Here is a 25,006-nt window from a genome sequence, read left to right as displayed (position 1 = left end):
ATGATTATTTCGTTGTCCGACACGGGATGAGCTACTAAAAAATCTGTCATTGCTTGTCCTTTTACTGCCTTACCGATTCATAAATGATTTTATATTCTTAAAGCAATAACATCCACTTAGCCAGTCTTCTTGATAGCATCGGCCTTGTCATTAAGAACTTTATGGGATCAACTTACGAGATCAGAATTATATCATGGGAGAGACAATAATGTCTTAATTTCTTCACTCCAAACACCAATGCTAGACATACTTTCTCAATGGGTGAATAATTGCCTTCCGCACCTATTAGAGTTCGGCTCAAATAATATAGTGCGGTTTCTTTTCCTTATTCATTCGCTTGACCTAGTAAAGCTCACAGGGAGTTTTTAGCTGTGGATATATATAGAATGAGAGGTCTTCCTTTTACAGGGGTTGCTAATACTAGTGGATGCTTCAGTAACTCTTTAATAGAGTCGAATGCATTCTGGCATGACTGATCCCATACAAAATTTATTCCTTTCTTCATTAGATGAGGGAAAGGTTAACACCTTCCAGCCAGATTAGGGATAAAGTGTCGAATATACACTAGTTTTCCTTGCAATTTTTTTAATTCTTTCAATGTTTTCGGTGGCGGCATTTCCTGAATAACTCTAATCTTTCCTGTATTAATTTTAATTCCTCTATGTCTGATGATAAAGCCAAGGAATTTACTTAATGAGACATTGAAGGCACATTTTGTCGGACTCATTTTTAACTATTTCTTTCTAAGTCGAAGAAACACCGAAGATAGATGCTTGTGATGTTCTTCATGACTGTTCGATCTGACTACCAAATCGTTGACGTAACATTCTATGTGTTGGTGCATCATGTCTTGAAATATATTCTATATTGCTCTTTGATATGTGGTGCCAGCATTCTTGAGGCCAGATGGTATAACTTTATAACAATAGATTCCAAGAGAAGTCCAGAAGGTATCTAGCATATCCGTCCATAAATTACATGACCGCATATTTCTTTGTACTATTGATTAGAAATTCTATTATGGGCAACAAGAAATCGTCTTTTGGACATGCTTCATTTAAATCTCTAAAAACAAAGAAAACTTTGATTTGCCTACTTTTCTTTTTCACTGGGACAATATTTGATATCCATTTAGGATATTTGACTTATCTTATAAAGCCGACTTTAATTAACTTGTTTACTTCTTCCTCTATTAGAGGAATCAAATCTGGATGGAATCGCCTCTAAGTTTGTTTAATCGGCTTTATGTCTTTGGAGATATTTAGCCGATGCATTACCATTGATGGTTCCAAGCCTAGCATTTCTGCATATGTCCAAGCGAACACATCTTTATTTTATTTCAACAATTGAATATATTAATTAACTTCCTGTCCGGGCAGACTGGTGTTGAGTGTCAAATATTGCATATTTCCTCCAGTTTATATCTTGGTTTTATGAACATGATAATGCTTAATTACTATATTTTATACATGTTTGTATTGTGAGGTGAGTCTGAGAGCTTGGATTAAAAAGAATGCTAAAAACATTGCAAGTGGTATAATGTTTAAAGGACACTTTGTTTGTCAAATTTCATTTAGTCAAAACATATTATCAAGTGATATTCAAGTATGGTTAAAGATCAAGGTTCAAGCCAAGTCCAAATTCTAGTAAAAGATCAAGCTCAAGTTCTAGTAAAAGATCAAGCTAGAAAGACAACATGAAGTCAAGATCAAATGATTTTCTAGTAGAAGATCAAGCTCCATAAAGAAGTTCAAATCTTTAACCTACTTCAAGATAAAGTAGTTCAGTCAATTCAGGTATTATAAACCTTAGAGAGACCTTAGGTTTAGGTGCTTTCAAAAACTATTTAAAATTGGGTTTTTATGCTTGTATTTGGTTAAGTTTTTACCAGCCTAAGGTTTGGCTCGACTAGCCTAAGTTTTACTCGGCCAGTCTTACAATAAATCGAATCTATATAGAAAATTTGTTGCTTCTTTGACCAGTCGAGTGGCCTGCTTGATCAACCCTACGTTTCTTGGCTCGAAGTCCAGCAATTGAATCAGTTCAGATTTTGGCTACTTCAACTAGTCGAAGACCACTTTCGACCAGTCGTAGCCCACCCTCGACCAGTCAAAGACTTGTTATATCTTATCCCACTCAAATCTAAAAATCCGTTGGAACAGAATTCAGTACTTGGGCCAGTCGAAGACTATCTTAGGCCATTCAAAGAACCACCTTCTTTGCCTATAAATTGAGGTTCTCAATCTGAAAATTCATTCAAGGCTATTCAAATTCTTCTGTAAGTGAAAGAGAAGCTCCATTTATATTCAAGCTATTGAACGGTATTTATAAATTACTTTTTATAGTTTTTTGTTTAATTCCTTAATCTCAGACTCTGTCATTTTGATTCTAAAGAGAGTGGATATTACTCTTCTTATTAAGATTTAAAGGAATTAATACAAGTAGCCATTGGCTTAATCTTAATTAAAATCAATTGAACCCTGGACCTTTTCTATCAAACTGAACATTGAACATTCGACATTCAAGAAAACAAGTTCTTCAGCTAAAGCTTCTTTGACGGTGAAGATAAGTATACATTTGTTTACTTTCTGTATTTGGTTTTTTTAAGATAGCTAGAAAATCTCAGTGTTTGTTTTTCTGAGATATCTAGAAAATCTCAATGTTGGTTTTTCTGAGATAGCCAGAAAATCTCAGTGAGGGTTTTTGTTTGTGATAACCCAGTAAATCACAATTGTATCAGGTTTTAAGATAACTCTGAGAAAATCTTATTCATAGTGAAAGCCAAGATTACGTGGAGAGTAATTTTGGGAGTGAAGTAGGTGTTGCTGTTTGAGAACGGTTGTTGACACACAAAACCACTATAATTCTTGGTGTTTATGGTGAATGGTTGTAATTTCATTTCAGTACAAGTGGTGAATGATTGTAATATTTATTTTATTTACTCTTGCTTAGTTTGGGGTTTTGATTCTAATCACATTCATGAAATAAGGTTGTCTTAGCTAAACTTGTTTGGGTGAAAGTAGTGCTAATGTTAAATCCCTAAATGTCATAACTTGTGCTCTATCGCCTGATGAATTTAAAAGAATTATTTCATGAAATATAGCTAACCAAGCTTAGGACATTCTCAAAATGACACATGAAGGAACAACTATAGTCAAGAAATCAAATGTTCAAATCCTCACTACTAAATTTGAGGAAATTTGTATGGAAGAAAATGAAACTTTCATGGACTTCTATACATAACTAAATGATATAATAAATTCCATGTGGGGTCTAGGAGATGGAATCCTAGAAAGCAAGGTTTGCGCAAAAATACTGCGATCTCTTCCTGACAGATTCAATTATAAGGTTACTATTATTCATGAATTAAGAGATACTGATCTTATGAACATTGAGGAGTTAGTTGGTTCTCTTTAAACATATGAGAATTTAAGGCTCCTAAAGCTAAGTCTATTGCTCTTAAATCTTCTAAATCTGTTTCAAAAGAAAATCGTACTAATTCTAATTTTTGAAGAAAATGAAGATGATATGGCAATGTTAGCTAAGAAATTTTATAAAAATTTTAAAAACAACAAAAGATCAGATTTTCAAAAATCAATTGAAAAAAGAAAAGGAAAATCTAATTCTTGAAAATCTAAAACTAAGGATAGTCAATGTTTCAACAGTCATGAATATGGGTACCTAGCAAATAAATGTCCTAAAAAGGATAGGTAGAAAAGAAAGGGCATGATAGCAACTTGGGATAAATCATCTGACTCTAAATTTTTTCTGAGTTTGATGAATCAGAATAAGAAAATACAAATGCAAATGATGTGAAAGCCCTTATGACTATAGAGATCAGTAGTCACAAGAAAGTGAACTCCTTAGCCATGGTTAAATCTCTAGAACTACTCCACATGGATCTAGTAGGATCAACTAGAATAGAGAGTAGAGGTGAAAAGAAGTATTTTCTGGTCATTGTTGATGATTACACCAGATATACATGGGTAGCCTTTTTAAGAGAAAAATCAGATACTGTCGATGAAGTCAGAAAAATTTTAAAGCGTATTCAGACTTAAAAAGAGATGTCTATGGTCAAAATTAGAAGTAATCATGACACCGAATTTGAGAATAGCAATTTTGAGAAGTATTGATCATGGTATATCGCATGAATTCTCTGCTCTAAAACACCTCAACAAAATGGAATTGTTGAAAGAAAAAATAGAGTTTTATAGGAAATGGCTAGTGTAATGCTAAATAACAACTACCAAAAAATTTATGGGTTGAGGTTATTAATATTGCTTGCTATATTATAATTCGTGTTTATGTTAGAAAAGTAAAAAATAAAATAGCTTATGAACTATGGTTTAATAAAAAGCCCATTGTTAAATATTTTTGGACTTTTAGAAGTAAATGTTTTATTTTACGCGACCAAGAAAATTTGGAAAATTTTGAAGCTAAGAGTGATGAGGGAATATTTCTAGGCTATGCCCTAAAAATTCGTGCATACAGGGTTCTTAATAAAAGAACTGGGGTGATCTAGGAATCTATAAATGTAGTGATTGATGATCAACAAATCACACCCACTCCTGATCAAGATGATAATGAAGTCAAAGTAATTGATATACTTGAGTCTTCATCTAAATTAGTTAATACTGAAACAAGATTAGTCAAAGACCATCCGACTGATCAAATTCTTGGTAACCCTCATACTGGTATACAAACAAGAAGACAATTAGAAAATATTTGTAATTTTGTCTACTTCACTTCCCAAATTGAACCAGTAAATGTAAATGAAGTAATTGATGAAAGTTGGATAATAGCCATGCAAGAAGAGTTAAATCAAATTATTAGAAATGATGTATGGTATTTGATTCCTAGACCTTCTGATAAACATGTAATTGGAACAAAATAGATTTTTAAGAATAAAACTGATGAATTAGGTAATATTATTAGAAATAAGGCTTGATTGGTTGTACAAGAGTACACTCAAATATAAGGTATTGATTACGATGAAACCTTTGCACCAGTTACACACCTTGAATCTATAAGATTATTTATTTCGATTGCATGTCATAAGAAATTCAAAATATATCAAATGGACATCAAAAGTGCTTTTCTAAACGGTGATTTACCTGAGGAGGTATATGTTGAACAACCAAAGGGTTTTGAAGACCTCAAATCTCCTAATCATGTATACCATCTTAAAAAGGCACTTTATGGTTTGAAACAACCTCCCAGGGCATGGTATAAAAAACTAACTAAATTTTTACTTAGTCACAACTTTATTATGGGCAGTGTTGAGAAAACTTTATTCGTCAAGAAATATAACAAACATATACTAATAATTCATATCTATGTTGACGATATCATTTATGGTTCTACATGCACTAACTTATCAATTGAGTTTGCAGATATGATGAAATCTAAGTTTGAAATAAGTATGGTTGGTGAACTAAACTACTTTCTTGGATTATGATTACAAGTTAAGTAACTTGAAGATGATATATTCATCTCACAAAACATATACGCTTTTAACATTGTAAAAAGGTTTGGGTTTGAGAATAGAAAGAATTTTGAAACTCGAATGAGTATAACTCTTAAACTCTCAAAGGATGAATCAGGTAAAAGTGTAGACTCCCGTCTATATCGAAGCATGATTGGTAGTCTCTTATACTTCACTGCTAGTAGACCTAATATTGCTTTTATTGTTGAAATATGTGCTAGATATCAATCTAATCCTAAGGAATCACATCTAATTGTTGTTAAATGGATAATCAGATATGTCACAAGTTCTGCTGACTTAGGACTTTGGTATCTGCATGATACATCTATACAAATTGCTAGATATACTGATGCAGATAGGGCAGGAAATATTGACGATAGAAAATCTACTAGTGGTGGATGTTTCTACATAAGGAGCTGTTTTATTTTGTGGCTCAGTAAGAAACAAACTTTTGTATCTCTCTCAATAGTTGAAGCCGAATACATCACAGTTGTTAATGCTTGCACTTAGCTTATTTAGATGAAAAGAATGTTAGCTAATTATGGTATTGCGCAAGATACAATGATACTATACTGTGATAATTCGAGTGCAATTAATATTTCAAAAAATCCATTCCAACATTCTCGTACAAAATGTATCGATATTCGTTACCATTATATTCGAGAATTAGTTGAAGACAAGAGTATCATGCTTGAATACATTCAAACTGAGAAGTAGCTTGCAGACATACTAACCAAACCGCTTGAGAGATATAGATTTTTCAATTTAAAGCATGATATTGGTTTGTGTATTATTAATTAATTATCTTCCTTATGCATTTATTTTCATTGTATGTTTATATGGTTTAAATGCATAACTTAATAATAAATAAATAATAAATAATATATATATATATAAAATATTAAAAATAAAAATAAAAATTAAATTTTTTAAGGCATCTTCGACCAGTTGTGTACACACTTGACCGGCCGAACCTTCAACCAGTTGAGTGCATACTCGACCGGCCGAGGACCGCGCGATTTCACCCTAAAAGGGGGAAAACACCTTTTCATTTCATTTTTCACCTTCTTCTTCGACTAGCCGGTGCCTCTCTTAACCAACCCAACTTCCAATCTTTGTTGTAAGTGTTTATTTTTCAATTTCCTTCAAGTTTTGAGTGGATTGAAGTTAGATCAGATTTGAAACAAAACCCACTATAAAAGAGAGTTTGAAATCACAAATACAACCCAAATATGAGATTAACTAGCAAAAATAAGAATGGCAACACGAAAGAGTCGTGGTAGCTCTTCTTCTAGACCCACTCCATTAGGTATAAGAACCATACGGGCCACTGACAAAGATTCGAAGCACATCAAGGATTTTCACACTAGAGACATAATCATAGAGAGATCAGTCAATATTGATCACATTATGCCCTTTGGTCTTGTTCCAATTTTGATCGAAATCGATTGGGAGCGCATCTGTGGTTGGGGCAGAACGGCTTACCATTCTATAGCACAAGGAATGTACGCTTCCATTTGTGACGTGTCTCTTAAAGATCTTACGTTCACGATTAAAGTCGTAGAAGGGACCTTCACAATCGATATACTATTTCGGCATTGACTGAGATCGCCGTTGCATAAGATGGAATTCCAATTGCAAATCTGACTGATAAAATGACTAATTCTGAGTGGCAAGTAATTACACGTAAATTGTTGTAACACCCTGAAATTTGGGGATCGAGCATAACTCAGCTCCCGAGTTTCAAAACATCACTTATGCAACATATGTAATGATGGATGTATGTTGTTTGTATGAGTGCATAAAACATGGAGTAGATTAAGCCAAACTGCAAACACAATCCAGGGATAATTTAAGATGCAAGCGGAAGACTTAAAGAAATATATATGTATATCTATGTAAGTCCCTGAGATATGTAAGCTCTGCCAGGTCATAATTACAAGTGTTTGCTTTCAAAATATAAGTATTAAAATGAAATCATCTATTACAAAAGAAACCCAGAATCCCTGTAGCTCAGGGCACGGCTCACATGAACCCGCTTGAGAACTGCATAAAAGAAAACGCGTCCTCGTCATCCTCATACTCCTACTCTGCCTCAGGGGTTGCATCATCATCTACATCTAAGAAGAGTCTGGTTGGTGTTAAAACACCATCCCAGAATGTGAGAGTGAGTGATCAACTCAGTGGAACTATACAGTAAAAGTTAACATGTTATCAAATCAATCAAGCAGTAATGATAAGGCAATACACTCAAATACGTCCTAATTACTCTTGTTAATGCAAGGATGTATGTAGAAATGATGCATGCTCTCGAATGCACTCCCTCAGCGTCTTCATCTTACGGTACGCATGACAACCTCCCGCAGTGCCCACGACGCCACGCACATGCAATGCAGTGCATGAACATGATTACCAAGTTGTATTAGTCCTTTTCATACAACAGGATTGGGAAGCTAAGGTACCTTCCTCATATTAATTCCCAAACGGTGATCCATTCTAGGGTCGTCAGTCCTAGACAATCTCATACGATCATATAGTTCTAGGTCGCTACAAAGGGCTCGTCACCAATCAATGTATGCCTATCATACCTTAGTTACTACCCTAAGGCTCGTCGCCCCAATGCAGTATCAACGTATGCTCGAGGTCACTACAAAGGGCTCGTCACCAATCAATGTAGGCCGACAACATGAATATAGTGTCCCATACCACCATAATCGGCTCACGAGTCTGGTATGCTCACTGGTCACTACGGGGAGGCTCGTCACCCTAGCGTAGGCCGACAGCTCAACCACGGTGTCCCATACCACCATGCCCGGCTCATGAGTCTTAGTGGATCAAGGTACAATGGTTAACGAGATTGCATTGGTAAGTTTGGTACCCTAGATTCAAACAATAGCGTCCATACATGGTGCACATCCACCGGGACAATCGGGTTACTTGACGAGCTCGACTAGCATGAGCGCACGTTGAGTTAAACGACATAGAGTGCGTAAACACTCTGTGTGGCCAAACCACTGCCGACAACCCTAATATGACTCGGGTTCGTCAAACACGTCCTACGTGGCGAAAACAACCTCGGCCACGAACTCAAGATTTATTACCGATTCCTAGGACTATTTGATAGCCCTAAACATAGTCAAGTATAACAGATATTCATACCAGCAATTCAGAACAGTAATGGATCAACAATTCTAATCATACAGTATGTGAGCATTTGATGAATATCAACTTAACATGGATATACACATAAGTAGTGGCTGAATTTAAACAACAAAGAATGTAAATTGCATGTAGGAGATCATTCACACCGATAAGATAGTTGAGAATCTCTTCTCAACGCCCGTAAATAGGATAATATATTACACACTAGATCATTCAGACATTTCTGCAAACACTTATACTACATATTCCAACATACATGACGTATGTTGGTGATAACACACATTTGGACAATTCCTTTCGCCAAGGAGTTGATACACATACAACTAACACAAATACACGACAATTAATCATGGCAAACACATGCTCGTATTTCAGACGTATACGATACTTTCTACATACACAAGGAACACACAAATCTCAATATAACTCATATATATCAGGAACGCAATATAAACATCACATTTAGCATGTGAAATTGCACCCACAACAATAATAAACCATTAACCGACATTGAAAGCCTTGAAAACCATAACCTATACGAATATAGTCTGCACCTTAAACCAGAAAATGAGTAACAGATCTGATTCAGACGATAAGTCTTCGTCAACGGCGACTAGATGACCCAAGGCAGGATTTAGATTAGCTACAACAACACTAAGACTATTCTAAGCTCCAAAACAGGCTAGGGTTAGATTGACTTACCTAAGAATGAACTTAGAATCGCTAGAATAACGATTCAGAAGTGATGGTTTAGGTACACAGAGTAATAGGGAAGAATCTCAAGATGATTCACGAACTTCTCTCTCACTTTCTCTCTTTTCCTCTCTCTCCCTTAGCTAGGGTTTAGGAAATTCGTATGAAGTTGAGAGTGAGGGTTTTAAGGTCTTTATATAGGCTTAAAATTGATGAAAATAGCCCCAGGGCCAAGGTATACTTAGGTTATAACCAAATCGGGTCTATTTCGATCCAATGGAGCACTTCTGGTGGTCCCTTTTCCACGTGCGGTCGGACTTAAGCTCACTGACCATGGATCTAGGTCAGGCTGAGTTTTTGTACCGATCGGATTTACAGATCGCTCATGGCGGACCAATCTCAATTCAATGGTCACTGAAACTCGATTAGGTCCACCGGCACTATGACATGTCTGGGTCATCTTCCCTGATCCGAGAGTAAATTTGGGTCAGAATCCAATGGTCAGATTGCTTAAAATCGTCGCACAAGCGACACGACTCAGATTTCATAAATTCATATTTAATTTCTCACCTTTCTCATACTCTTTACTCCGGACTCAAGCAAATCGACTCAGGACATCATCTGGACTTGATTTTTGAGGTGATTGTCAAGCCCAACAAGGTGATCATAATTGTCTAAGATCATCGCTATCGGACTTTCGACGCATGGTTCAGGTCCGATACAAAGTTTCCAAGTACTCCCGAGAGCAACTGGATTAAGCGTTGAATCCTAGATTTCAGGGTAATATAGCGTTAACAATTCTACAGGTTTTGAGTCTTACAGATCAAATTTAATGTGATTGGTGCTAATTTCACAAGCAATCGAGTTTAGCGCTAATTAACCCACATTAACTTCTAAAGAATTTGAGGTAGTACTCGGGTCTTTGCACGAAATTTTTCAGGTCATTACAATTGTGTAACTTTAATGCCGAATAAAAGTCAGGTAATGCCCTTCCCATTAACCAAATGTTTCCCAAATATCGTGTTCTTCATAGGATTTTCACTTCAAATGTCTATCCTAGGTCAGGGAATAAGTCTGAACTTACTCCCTTCATGACTTGAGTTCTTCATTCTGTAGTGTTTGGTATTCAAGTCTGTCTTCCTTCATTAATACGTTACATCAGTTCCATTTACATCCTTGTCATGGATCAATTCCATTTGCTTATATCATGACTTGCATTGCTTTACATTGTAATGTCACCATTCCTACGTCTGAGGCACCAGAATTTGTACTACCATTTAACAATACTAACCTGAATAAGATAAATTTGAAACCTCTTCCTTGCCAAACTGAAGAAGAAGAGGAAGCATAGGCTCCTGCTGATATTACTATGGAAGATATTTTTGCTGAGCTTGATTGATGAGTCTAATGATCCATAAGATCCATACTATCAACCTTCTCAGGTAAATGGTCGTCTTAAATCATTGGAGGAGAAGGTTGAGGCATTGCGGGTCTCCCAGGACAATGTGGTTTAAACCCAAAAAATCTATAATGAAGTACATGAAGAAGTACTTTCATCACATCAGCCAGAGTTTGAATCAGCTTGACCCTCCTATGCCTGCTCCTTCATCATCTGGATCTGATTGAGATCCTATCTTTTTAAGTACTTTTTATTTCAATGATGAAAAACTTAAACTTTACTTGCTTACTCTATCTTAACCTCTTTAATGTTATTTCCCTGACATTTCTACTTTCATATGCTGATTTATGTTCTCTTCTTATTACATATGCTCACCTGTTCTTCTATCAAGTTTAATTACTGATGCTTTACTTGCCTATCTGTCTTATTTAATTGTTATCTACTTCTTCCTTTGTCAACTTGTGACAAAAAGGGGGAGAGGTGGTTAATATTTGATATTACGTATATATGGAGAGTGAGAATGATAGGCATGAATAATGATGGATATGAATGCATATTAATTAACTATGGAGAATGGGAATGATGGGCATGAATGCTTAATTAGGCTATATATGTGTAACGCCCCAAAAATCAAGGGTCGAGCAAAGCTCAACTCCCAAGTTCCAACGCATCACTTATGCAACATAGATAATGAGGTTTAAATATTGTCCATATTAGTGCATTAAACATGAGTGGGATTACATAAAACTGCATATCGTACTCCAAAGTTAATGTAATTAAGCAAGCGAAAGACTGAGATAGGTATATAAAGTATATGTACGAGTTCCATAACCTCCAGAGTATGATCATGTAGCCGGGCTGAATATATACATAATTTGTTTCAAAATACACAAAATATCAAAATGTAAATGTTTAACTAATCCAATATCCCTATAATCCCGACGACGCAACTCTAGGTCTATACAGACCCGCCTGAGAGCTGTACGTAGGAGAACTCCTCCTCGTCAATGAAATCTAGCTCCGTCGCAAAAGCCTCATCGTAACCTACATTTAAATCAAAGTCTGGTTGGTGTTTTAAAACACCGTCCCAGAGTGGGAGTGAGTGATCAACTTAGTGGTACTATAAGGCAAAGGTTAGTATGTTATCAATTCAATCAAGCAGTAATGATAAAGCAATACAACAATCACTTCCTAATTACTCTTGTTAATGCAGGAATGATTGTAGTAATAATGCATGCCCTCTCCTGCACTCCCTCAGTGACTTCATCTAACGATCGCGCATGGCAAACTCCCTAGACGTGCGCTTCCTCGCCAAAGCACATGCAATGCGGTGCATGGTCGTGTTAGCCAAGTAGTTTATTAGGCTTATTTATATAGCAGATTTAAGAAGCTAAGGTACCTCCCTTTATATCACTTACCTAAACAAGGATCCATCTAGGGTCATCAATCTTAGTTAATCACATACAATAGGCAAGTTGTAGGGCATCACCCCTGATGAAAGGAGTGGATAGGCAAGTTCACGAGTTTACACTCGAGGTCGTTACGGGGAGGCTCGTCACCTCAGCGTAGTCCTAGTTTATACTCGAGGTCACTACGGGAGGCTCGTCACCTAAACGTATGCTGACAGCTCAAATACAATGTCCCATACCATCGTATTCGGCTCACGAGTTTGGGTTGCTCACTAGTCACTACGGGGAGGCTCATCACCCTAGCGTAGGCCGACTGCTTGACTACGGTGTCCCAAACTACCATGCCCAACTCATGAGTCTTAGCGGATCATGGTACCATGGTTAAGACGGGTTTTACATTGGTAAGCGGTACCTTAGATTCAAGCAGTAACGTCTATACATGATAAACACACAATAAGCCAATCGGATTATTTGACAAGTGTGATTGGTATGAGCGCACATTGAATTGATTGACATGGAGTGCATAAGTACTCCACGTGGCCTAACTATTGTCGACAATCAGCATACGGCTCGGATTCATTGAACATATTTAATGTGCCGAAACTAGTTCAGCCACTCAATTGGGAACCAATACCGATTGCCTGGACTACATAGTAGTCCCAATCATACTCAAATGCAATAGGTAGTCACATGTGATAATCATAAAAATATTTAACAAATAATTCAAACATAATTCTCATTTGAGCATTTTATCAAACAAATTGAACATGTTGTACACATATGCATTTCTTCCATAAATCACATAGTAGCAATTTAGATTACATGATGGAAACTATAAATATGGATAAGGTAGTTGAGAATCCTATCTCATCACCCTTATTAAATACAATTCATCAAGCAATTTCTCATTCAGACATTTTATCAAACACTTAGACTACACATTGCTACATACATGAAATAAATTAGTTATAGCATATATTATGGCAAATCCTTTCACAAAGGAGTTGTCATATATACAACAAACATGGATTCTAAATTAATAGTCATGGCAAACACAAATCATAATTGCAATTTCTTTCAAACATTTCAACAAACACATGAAATGCCATATATATTCACATAGTTCACACACATGTATAATTTATCAAATACATCGTAACTAAAATCATATGGCAACAATCAAGTCAGACATAAATCATTGCTGACATTAAAATCCTTGAAAACCATAACCTAAATATTTATAGTCCGCACCTTCCGTCGGATTTCTCGTTTCGAACTTGGTTCGAATCCTACATCCCCATATACAGAACAACGGTACCTAAACATTGAAATAGGTTAGCTATTTCATCGATTCCTCTACTTGGATTCCTAAAACAAGATGAGGGTTAGGATTTCTTACCCAAATCGAAGTTAGAATCGATGGTATAGCAAAACGGGAAAGGTGATTCATCCCGTAGAGTGGGAGTGAATCCTTGTAACGATCTCTCTCTCTTCTCATTACCCTTTTCTCCTCTTTTCTCTCTTCTCTCACCTAGGGTTTGATAAATTCGTATGAAATTAGAGAGGAGTAGTTTAAGGTCTTTAAATAGGCCCAAAAGTGATGTCAATGACCCTAGGGCCATGGTATACTTAGGTTATAGCCAAAGGGTGCCTATTTTTCACAAACAGGGCCCTTAGGAAGGTCCATTTCTTACCCATGTCATGGAGTAAGTTTCCTGACAATGGATCTATGACAAGACTGTGTTTATGGTGCGATCTGACAACCGGATCGGCCGTGAAGGACCCATATCAGATCAACGGTCGTCGTTCCTTGATCAGGGCCACAAGTATACCGGTAGGTGCAAGGAAATTTTCCTGATCCATGAGTGTATTTGGGTCAGAATATGATGGTCTGAAGTCTTCAATTTCTCCCACAAGCAAACGGTCTAATTCACTTAAGTTTGGGTTCATTGTCTAAAGATATTCGCGTTTCTCACACACTTCGCTCAAGGCACAAGTTGTATTTTTCTGGATACTACTTGAGCTCGATTCCCGTGATGCTTGTCAAGCTCAATAAGGCGGTCATAACCTTATAGTTTCGCAGTCATCGGACTTTTGATGTGCGGTCCAGGTCTGATACGGAGTTTCAATGTGCTCTAGAGAGCAACTGGGTTTTGAGATTTCTCCTAGGTTTCCAAGTAATGTTAAGTTAGCGTTTTAATGGTTTTGGGTCTTGTAGTTTGTATAGATCGTGGTTCAAGCTAATCCACCAATTAATTCATTTTAGTACTTAATTATTTTTGTCTAATTTCCACAGTATACGGTCTTTAGGGATTTCCACCTGAGGTGGTACTTGGGTCTTTGTACGGATGTTTTCAAGACGTTACAATATGCTATGGAATGTGTTTTATGTTATGAATGATACAGGGGAAGTACTAATTGAGGGGGAGTAGAAAATATTTTGAAATCTTCAACAATCTTCTACAACATGAGTACAAGAGTACAAGGCTTCATTATTATAATTGTAATATTACGTGTTTTGTCACTAAATTAATAAAGGGGGAGATTGTAAGTGCTATAATGTTTAAAGCACACTTTAGTTGTTAAATTTTTTTTAGTCAAAACATATTATCAAGTGATCTTCAAGTATCGTTAAAGATCAAGGTTCAAGCCAAGTCCACGTTCTAGTAGAAGATCAAACTCAAGTTTTAGTAGAAGATCAAGCTAGAAAGATAACATGAAGTCAAGATCAAATGATGTTCTAATAGAAGATGAAGCTCCATAAAGAATTTTAAGTCTTTAATCTACTTCAAGACAAAGAATTTCATTCAATTCAGGTACTATAAACCTTAGAGAGACCTTAGGTTTAGGTGTTTTCAAAAACTATTTAAAATTGGATTTTTATGCTTATATTTAGTTAAGTTTCGACCAGCATAAGGTTTGGCTCGACTAGCATAAGTTTTAATCAGCTAGTCCTACAACAAACCGAAGAAAAATAGAAAATATGTTGCTTCTTCGGCCAGTCGAGTGGCCTGCTTGACTAGTCGAAGGGCAATCTTTAACTAACCCTACGTTTCTCGGCTCGAAGTCCAGCAACTGAATCAATTCGAATTTTGGCTCCTTCAACCAGTTGAAGCCCACCCTCGACCAGTCAAATAAGGCCTTCGACCAATTGAAGATTTATTATATCTTATACCGCTCAAATCTAAAAATCCATTAGAACAGAATCTGGTGCTTGGGCCAATCGAAGACTGTCTTAGGCCAGTCGAAGAACTAACTTCTTTGCCTATAAATTGAGGTTCTCTCTCAATCCGAAAATTCATTCAAGACTATTCAAATTCTTCTGCAAGTGAGAGAGAAGTTCCATTTATATTCAAGCTATTGAACGGTATTTATAAATTACTTTTTATAGCTCTTTGTTTAATTCCTTAATCTCAGACTGTTATTCTGATTTTAAAGAGAGTGGATATCACTCTTCTTATTGAGATTTAAAAGAATTAAAACAAGTAGTCATTGGTTTAATTCTAATTAAAATCAATAGAACCCTGGACCTTTTCTATCGAACTAAACATTGAACATTCAACATTTAAGAAAAGACGTTCTTTGGCTACAGATTCTTCTACGATGAAGATAAGTATACATTTGTTTACTTTCTGTATTTTATTTTTCTGAGATAACAAGAAAATCTCAGTATTGGTTTTTATAAGATAGCCGAAAAATCTCAATGAGGGTTTTTGTTTGTGATAGCCTGGTAAAATCAGAACTCTATCAGGTTTTAAGGTGACCTTGAGAAAACCTTATTCATAGTGAAAGCCAAGATTACGTAAAGAGTAATTTTGGGAGTGGAGTAGGTGTGGCTGTTTGAGAACAGTTGTTGACACACCGAACCACTATAATTCTTGGTGTTTGTGGTGAATGCTTTTATTATTTTTATGCTGAATGGTTGTAATTTCATTTTAGTACAAGTGGTGAACGATTGTAATATTTATTTTATTTACTCTTACTTAGTTTAGGGTTTTGATTCTAATCACATTCGTGAAATAAGGTTGTCCCACGAATCAGTTTGAATCAACGTTTCAATAATAAGGTAATTGGGATCTATGATTTATTTATTATTCAGCACATTATTCGATTATTTGGCATAGTCCTATTCACCCCCCCCCCCCCCCCCCTTGGACTTCTTAAGCTCTCATTTCAAATAAGGAAATTGATGCTTGAAGATCGCCAAGGCAAGGGATGGAACTCAGGTGACCAAGATTGAAGACTTCAAGGGCCTAAGATTCAAGATAACCAGGTAGACAAAGAATGAAGTCGAAAGTATAAAGTGTAGAAATTCTGATAAACTGAACCTCACTATCGATGACATCGAACACCTTTTAATGGCATCGAAGTAAATGTCCGATGACATCGAAGATGGTTCGATTGCATTGAGAATTACATGAAAATCAAGTTTGGTTGTTGGACTAATTGGGCATTTTTCTCGATGAAATCAAACACCTATTCAAGTGATCGAAGACCCTCGCGATGACATTGAAAAGGCCAAGCTATATGTCCTAGAGGGGGGGTGAATAGGACAATGCCAAATAAAACTAATAACAGCGGAAATAAAAATAAAATGATAGCCAAAGTAAATAACAATGCAAGAAAGAAAAACAACCTCAAAATTCAGATCTTGAGAGATTGATACAAACGTTTTTCTAAGGACAACCTTACACCAAAAACAGAGTTTATGGTAGGACAACCTTATTTCTAGAAAGATCTTTGTATCAAGTCTCAAACCGAAGAGGAAAACAATAATAAATATAAACTGAATTGAAATAACTTGTAATTAAAAATGTATTGTTCTAGGGACAGCCATACACCATAAAAATGGCAGGGCAACCTTGCTGGAACAACTTTCAAATGAAATTGAAAATCAAGCTTATAAAGGAATAGCAGAAAATAAATTCTAAGCTATTACAACATTCTCACAAAGCTTGAATTAAATAATTACAACATTCACCACCATGCACAAAAATTAATTAAAGATTAGAAATATAAATCATTTAACCACAACACAAGGGTTTATAGTGGTTTGCCTGTGTGTTCACCAACTGTTATACAACAGCCACACAAAATGCTACTCCACTCCTAATATCCTCACACAGGGGATATTAGCGTTCACTAAAAATAGGTTTTCCCAGGTTCACCCAAAACCTTTACAATTGTGTCTTTGTCTGTGGGCTTACACAATTAAAAAACCCCACTTCTGAGTTTTCCTGGCTCTCCTCAGAAAACCAATACAACAAGATTTTTCTGGCAAATCTTGAAAGAAACCAAAATAGAAAGGGATTTACAATAAGATGTAAAATACCTGAATATCTCCTTCGATGTAGCAGCCCGGTAGAACCAAATCAGAGTAGATGATTGAATGTCCAAGTTCAATGTCCAGTACTCAATTATAATGGTTCTAATTCTAATAGATTTTAAATTAAACCAAATAGGGCTTGCCTTAATTGATTTTGATTCCAAAGAAAGGGAATAATAACTTCTCTTATCAAATCAGATTGGAATAGCAGAAACAAAATTAATTAAATAAAGCTAAGGAAAGAGAATATTAAATAAGCACACTTAGCTTAGATGGAGCACAGAATTATCTCTCAGAAGTTCGACGAAGATTGGCTTGAATGGATTAAGTAATTCGATGATTTCTTCTGAGATTCATGCACTATTTATAGGTGAGAAGATCGGGTCTTCGACTGGTCTAGAGTGCTCTTCGACTAGTCGAAGCAATAAAAGATATTTGAAAAATCCGGCGGGATATGCTTTGACCGTTCTACGACTGGTCGTAGGTCTCCTTCAATTGGTCGTAGGTCCTGTAAAACTTCGCTGGAATTCGAGTCGAAGATTTTCGACTGGTCGTAGATGCAGTCGACACTGTTCCTACGACTGGTCGAACAGATTCCTGGACTAGTCAAAGCCTAACAGATTTTATCCGGAATTTGTAACAAACTTACGACTGATCGAGGATTTTCTTAGACTGGTCGAAGCAAGTCTAGGACTAGTCGAAGAAGGCCTAGGACTAGTCGAAGAACAGACCAATCACATGTAAAATAAACATTCGGTTTATGTATCTGAAATGACCTACTTCTAAGGTCAACCTATGGTCAATCAAACCGCAATCATGAAGTATGGACATTGAAACATTAGGAACAAGTGACCTTGAAGTATGAGCCTTGAAGTCTTGATGTAGTTGAAATCTTGATGTAGCTCAATCTTGAAAGTGGCTTGAGTTTCAGCTTGAGTCTTGCCTTGTACTTTCTTTTCAGCTTGAGTCTTGTTTTGTGAGCAGTTCTTGCACTCAAGATTGATCTTTGTACTTGAGCTTTGCTTGTTGTGAGCTTAGCTTGTTCATGAATGTTGATCCTTGAGAGAGCTTCACTTATGCAAGTTATATATAACATAATAGTGATTTTGGCACCACAAATTTGACAACAAACAGGGATAGAAACTATAGCACTTACAATCTCCCCCTTTGTCAAATTGGTGACAAAACACATAACCAAGATAAACAAAAGTAAAACTGGTTAATACCTGCAAATCCATATTCAATATTCAACATTTAACCAGTTTCAACATTCAACAAGATCAAACATATACTCCCCTTGACTCCCCCTGAGTAACATAACCAATGCTACTCCTCTCATAATCACATTAAAAACAAACCATTCTCCCCCTTTTTGTCACAATATGACAAAGGAGAACTAAATAAAGGAATTCATGAGAGTAAACATGAGGAGGTAAGCATAAAACATGAGTATAGCAAGAGAGTGATAACATTATATAGAATAAATATCCAGCAGAAAATATAAATAGAATCCAACTCTAAATCAGCCAAGTGCAAAGTTATAAAGTTATTACATACCAAAAGTCTCATAAAAACTAGTCAGAACTAGAACTTGATGAAGGAGCAGGAATAGAGGGATTAAGTTGGTGCATGCCTTTGTTCAAGCGCCTAAGATATTTACGCATGTACTTGAATTGCAAATCATGAGCAACAGACATGTTTTCCAACTTTACATTTATATCCTCAACTTTACCTTCTAATGCACTCAGACGTGCATCAACATCAGATGGTACAAAATCTGGATCATTTGCTGAGTCAGAATCTAGTTCCTCAAAAATGTCATCCATATTAATGTCAACACCAGCTTCTTCAGGACCACCACCACCACCACCACCTTATTCAGGAAGCAGATCCAACTTCATCTTATTGATATTCGTATTGTTGAAAATCAGATGATGGATTGGTGCCTCATCAACAGGCATATCAACTAACATATGAGTAGCCAATACAGTCATAAAATATGCAAAAGGAATGTCACTATGACCAGGATGGAGTCGAAACTGAAGAATGAAATGACAGATTAAGGATGGCAAACAAATCTGAGTACCATTAGAAATAGCATGGATAACACGAACCATAAACGAAGTCAAGTCAGATTTATTACCCGAACGAGGATACAGATTAGACACAAAGATTTTGTGGAGAATTCTGTATTTGGGTAACAAATACCTTGCGGGGAGCGCATTCCCTTTTTGAGTCCATTGAACATCCATGTTGCACAAGTCTCTAGTGAGCATGCATTTTTCAGACATTGAGGGTTTATCAGTTAAGTTATGAATTGGAATACCCTCATCATTCACAGGAATGTCCATAAGAGCTGAAATTAAATGACGATCAACGTCAAAGGGCCCTTCTCTAGTAGAAATTTGAAAAGTTAAATTATCCTGTTGTAACGACCTTGGAATTTTTGTGCTAATCTTTCCTTAAGTAGTTGTTTTTGGGGTAATTAGCGCTCTACTTGATTGCTTGTGAAATTCGCATCAATCACTTTAAATTGTATCTGCATGGCTCTAAACGTGTAGATTAGTGAGCGCTACGTTACTCTGAAATCTGGGATCCATCGCTAAATCCAGTTGTTCTGGGGAATTTTTGGAAGATCTGGATCGGACCTAGACCGCGCGTCGAAAGTCCGATGGCGATGATCTTAGGCTGTTGCGGTCACTGAGTTGGGCTTGGTCTTCACCTCGAAAATCAAGTCGATCTGATGTTCTGGGTCGATTTGGTTGAGTTCGGAGTGAAGAGTGTGAGAACGGTTGGAATTTAATAAGCTTTTTATGAAATCTGAGTCGTGTCGCTTGCGCGACGATTTTAAGCATTCTGACCGTTGGATTCTGACCCAATTTCACCCTCGAATAGGATGGTTGGCCCGGGCATATCCTAGTGCTTGTGGACTGATCGAGATTCCGTGACCGTTGAATTGAGTGTGGTCCGCCACGGTTGATCCAACGATCGGTACGAAAACTCAGGCTGACCTAGATCCATGGTCGGTGAGCTTAAGTCCGACCTTTCGTGGTTATAGGCCCACCGAAGTGCTTCGTTGGATCGAGAAAGGCGTACTTTGGTTATAACCTAAGTATACCTTGACCCTGGGGTTATTTCCATCATTTTAAGGCCTATATATAGTCCTTAAACCCTAGCTCTCATTTCCATACGAATTTTCTCTAACCTAGCTTGGAAAGAGAGTGAAAAAGAGAGAGGTAGTGAGAGAGATTGGTTGGTGAATCACCTTGATTCTTCCTTGTTCTTCTTCACCTTTGAATCTTCACTTTGAATCGTTCCTCTGACGATTCTGAGTTCTTTTGGGGTAAGTTAACCTAACCCTAACCTGTGTTAGAGCTTAGATTAGACTTGGTGTTGTTGTATCTCATTTCTATCCTTATTTTAGGGTATTCTTGCGCCGTTGACGAAGACAACTCGTCTAAATCAGTTCGGCGGTTCTTTCTTTGCTTAAGGTGCGGACTTTAAGTGTATAGGTTATGGTTTTCAAGGCTTTCAATCCCAGTTAGTGATTTATTCTTGTTATGGATGAGATTTCACATGTCAAATGTTATGTTTACATTGCTTTCCTGATATGCATGTGCTATATTGAGATTTGTGTATTCTAAGTGTATTTATAAAGTACCGTATACGTATAAAATACGCACTTATGTTTGCCATGATTTTTGGTCATGTATGTATGCTAGATGCATGTATGACAACTCCTTGGAAGAAGGAATTGTCTAAGTGCACGTATTTCAACATGCGTCATGTATGTTGTTCCATGAATGCTAAGTGTTTGTAGAAATGCATGAATGATCTACGTGTAACTGATTACACTAAATGCAGGCGTTGAGAAGTGATTCTCAATACTTCTATGGATGCGCATGATTTCCCTTATGCATTTACATTCCAAGTTATTTAAATTCAAGCATTCTTATGCTTACATTTATGTTAAATTGATATTCTTCAGATGTGTATGCACCATGATTTGAGTGGTTGTTCCATTACTGTTTTACATTCCATATGAATATCTGTCGTAGTGTAGGATGTTTGGGACTATGCCTTAGTCCAGGAAATCGGTAATTGACCCTTTGGTCGTGGTTGAGATTGCTTTCGCCATGTGAGACGCATTAGACGAACCCGAGTCGTATTAGAGTTGGCGGCAGTGGTTTGGCCACGCGGAGTGTTTGCGCACTCTATGTCGTTCAATTCAACGTGCTCTCGTGCTAGTCGAGTTCGTCAACTAACCCGATTGTCCAGTGTATGTTAACCATGTATGGACGCTACGCTTGAATCTAGGGTACCGAACTTACCAGTGAAAACCCCTTTAACCTTGGTACCTCGATCCGCTAAGACTCATGAGCCGGCATGGTGGTATGGGACACCGTGGTCGAGCTGTCAGCCTACGCTGGGGTGACGAGCCTCCCGTAGTGACCAATGAGCAACTAAACTCGTGAGCCGATTATGGTGGTATGGGACACTATATTCGTTTTTGTCGGCCTACATTGATTGGTGACGAGCCCTTTGTAGTGACCTCGAGCATACCTGGATACCGCAAGGAGGTGACGAGCCGATCCGTGGTAGTAAGGGCATGAAAGGCGTGCATTGATTGGTGACGAGCCCTTTGCTACGACCTCAACTATATGATCGTATGAGATGTCTAGGATTGACGACCCTAGTATGGATCACTTTTTGGATGGTGATATGAGGAAGGTATCTTAGCTTCCCAATTCTGCTGTATGAATTGGACTAATAACAACTTGGTAATCATATCCATGCACCGCATTTGCATGTGCTTTGTAGATGTGGCGCACTTTGAGGCGATGTCATGCGTAACGTAAGATGAAGACGCCGAGGGTGTACGCGTGAGGGCACGCATCATATTGCATTCATACCGCATTAACAAGAGTACTTAGGATTTATTTAATTGTCTTGCTTTATCATTATTGTTTGATTGAACTGATAGCATGTTAACCCGTGCCTTATTGTTCCACTGAGTTGATCACTCACTCCCACGTTTGGCGGTGTTACACACCCACCGGTCTGTCTTAGGCCCCGATGTTGCAGATGTGGATGCGACGTCGAGGCAGAGCGGGAGCCGGATGACGACGAGGCCGCCTTCTCCTATATGCGGTTTTGACGGGTTCTAGCGAGCCTCGGTGTATTGCGCGGGATCTATGGGATGATTATTTTTGGAACTGAAATGATGTAACTTGTACTTATAATTTTGATAAATAACACTTTTACACGATCTGGTTGTATATGTAATTCAGGGACTTACACTTGTACACATATTTTACTATAAGTCTTCCGCTTGCTTTATTCACTTACCCCTGAATCATATCTGCGTTTTGGCTTAATCTATCCCATGTTTATGTGCTAATACAGTCAACATACATCATTCATTAATTATGTTGCATAAGTGATGTTTTGGAACTCGGGAGCTGAGTTATGCTCGACCCCCGAATTTCAGGGCGTTACAAGTGGTATCAAAGCATGATCTGGATTAAACCGGACCTGGGTTATGGTCACACACCGCACGTTGTCGCCACTATAGTGTAATTGGGTGCGGGTCTATCATCGCTTTGTGTTTGTGCTCCGTAGTTTCTATCGGCGAAAGTTTCCTGAAAACCTTTGCCGAGATCAAGTCTGTACCCTTACCTGATCACACACAGCGACCCGAAACCTGTTCTAGACCCTCTATTAATGAGTGTAGATGGTCTACCTTCCCATTATTCATTTTTAAACCTTCCAAAAATCACTATTTTTGTCAGAATGACCCGATAGGCTTCAAACTACACAAGGGGCCAATCGGGGCATTTTCTGTGGGACCCAGGGGGGAACCACATCATTTGGACCAAGGAGGACCAGGAGGACCTCGCCAAATCGGCGAGGCATCGCCGATATGTCCAGAGACCGGCGATGCCATCGCCGGTTCGGCGAGGGATCGCTGATCGCCGGGCCGGGCCGACGCGGGCCGATCGTCCATGAGGCTTGTGTGGCCCACCCCTCCACGGTTTTCATTTTAAAACCCTTCCTTCCATCTATTTCCTTCACAACACCCACCTCCAAGCTTTCCTTTTCTTCCAAAACCTCTCCAAACTCTCTCAAATCTCTCCCAAATCTTCATCTTCCTTCCATTTTCGTGCAAACCCATCACCCCATTCTCAAATCTTCTATTCCATTGCTGATTTCTCCATTTTTTCCCTCTCATTTGAGCCCTTTCATTCCCTTTTTGGCTCATAGTTGTGTGGAAGCTTCACCATCTTCCTATTTCTCTCTTTCTCTCATTTCTCATGGCCCTCTTTGAGATTGTGACGGCCATCTTTTCCATTTCTTCCCTTCTTTCCTTGATGGGGAAGAAGAGAGCGCCCGTGGATGAAGCCGGGCCGAGCCGCCCAACCCGTGCACGGAGGCCGAGAGGTGCCGCTGCTAGCACGTCCGCCACGCGCGAGTTCCAGACGAAGCGGGACCTCGATCCTCGAGCTCCTGTTAGTAGGACCTTGTTGGCGGAATTATCGCATGGAGTCTATGAGGGGCGTAGAGTCCTTTTTGAGGCTCATGTTGATCCGCGGCTCTTTGGTGAGTTCTTCTTGTTGGAGCGCCTAGAAGGGGCTGGTTGGGGTCCCTTGTTCGAAGGCGAGTATCGCGCGAATGCTAGCACTGTTCGGGCCTTCTATGCCAACATTCTGGAGCCTTCGCTGGATCCTCTGCAGTTCAAGATTCCCTGTGGTAGCGGTCGAGTTGGAATTGTCAATGTTGCTTTGATATCCCGACTCTTGAAGGTGCCACTTGGGGAAGTGCATGCCAGCGAGAAGAATGTGGACAGTGTGCGCGAGAGGGATCGTCGCACCCGATCCTTGTGTGGTCGTCTGGTCCAATGGCAGCCGAATAGGAGTCTTCTAGCTTCTTTCATGACGGACGACTTCCGTTTGCTTCACCACATCTTTACGTTCAATGTGTATCCCAGGTGGAGCAACCGCAGCGAGTGTACGCGCCTGATGGTAGATTTTCTATATCAGGTGGGGCAGGATGCGAAGTTGTGTGTGCCGACGTACGTCCTGCGTCAGATTATTCTCATCGCTCGTTCGAGTAGACGGACCGAGTCTCTTCCCTTTGACCGCCTCATTTGCAAGATCGCACATGAGTTTGGCTATAGGCTTGGAGCTGAGAAGCCGGTCCCTGTTCGCTATATCAACTTGAGGACCCTTAAGCTGATGGAGGTTGGTTCTGGTCGGCTTGCCTCTGAGGGTGAGGCCGGGTCTGAGAGTGGTGATGATGAGAGTTATGCTGAAGGTGGTGCGGAGTCTGAGGAAGAAGCAGAGCAAGACGAGGAAGAGATTGAGGCACAGGATTTGAGTGATCGCTCTCCTCCTGTGGTGCCAGAGCAGGGCTCAGAGCAGGTTGCCAGAGATGCCCATCTTACACGGCTTGAAGAAGGGCAAGCTGCTTTACGCCAGGAGATGGTTGATCTTCGAGGCTTGGTTAAGCACAAGTTCAAGAAGATGTCCCGG

The sequence above is a fragment of the Magnolia sinica genome, chromosome 5 (assembly GCF_029962835.1).
Source record: "Magnolia sinica isolate HGM2019 chromosome 5, MsV1, whole genome shotgun sequence".
NCBI classification, from domain to species: Eukaryota; Viridiplantae; Streptophyta; class Magnoliopsida; order Magnoliales; family Magnoliaceae; genus Magnolia; species Magnolia sinica.
Note: the sequence above shows the minus strand (reverse complement) of the source record.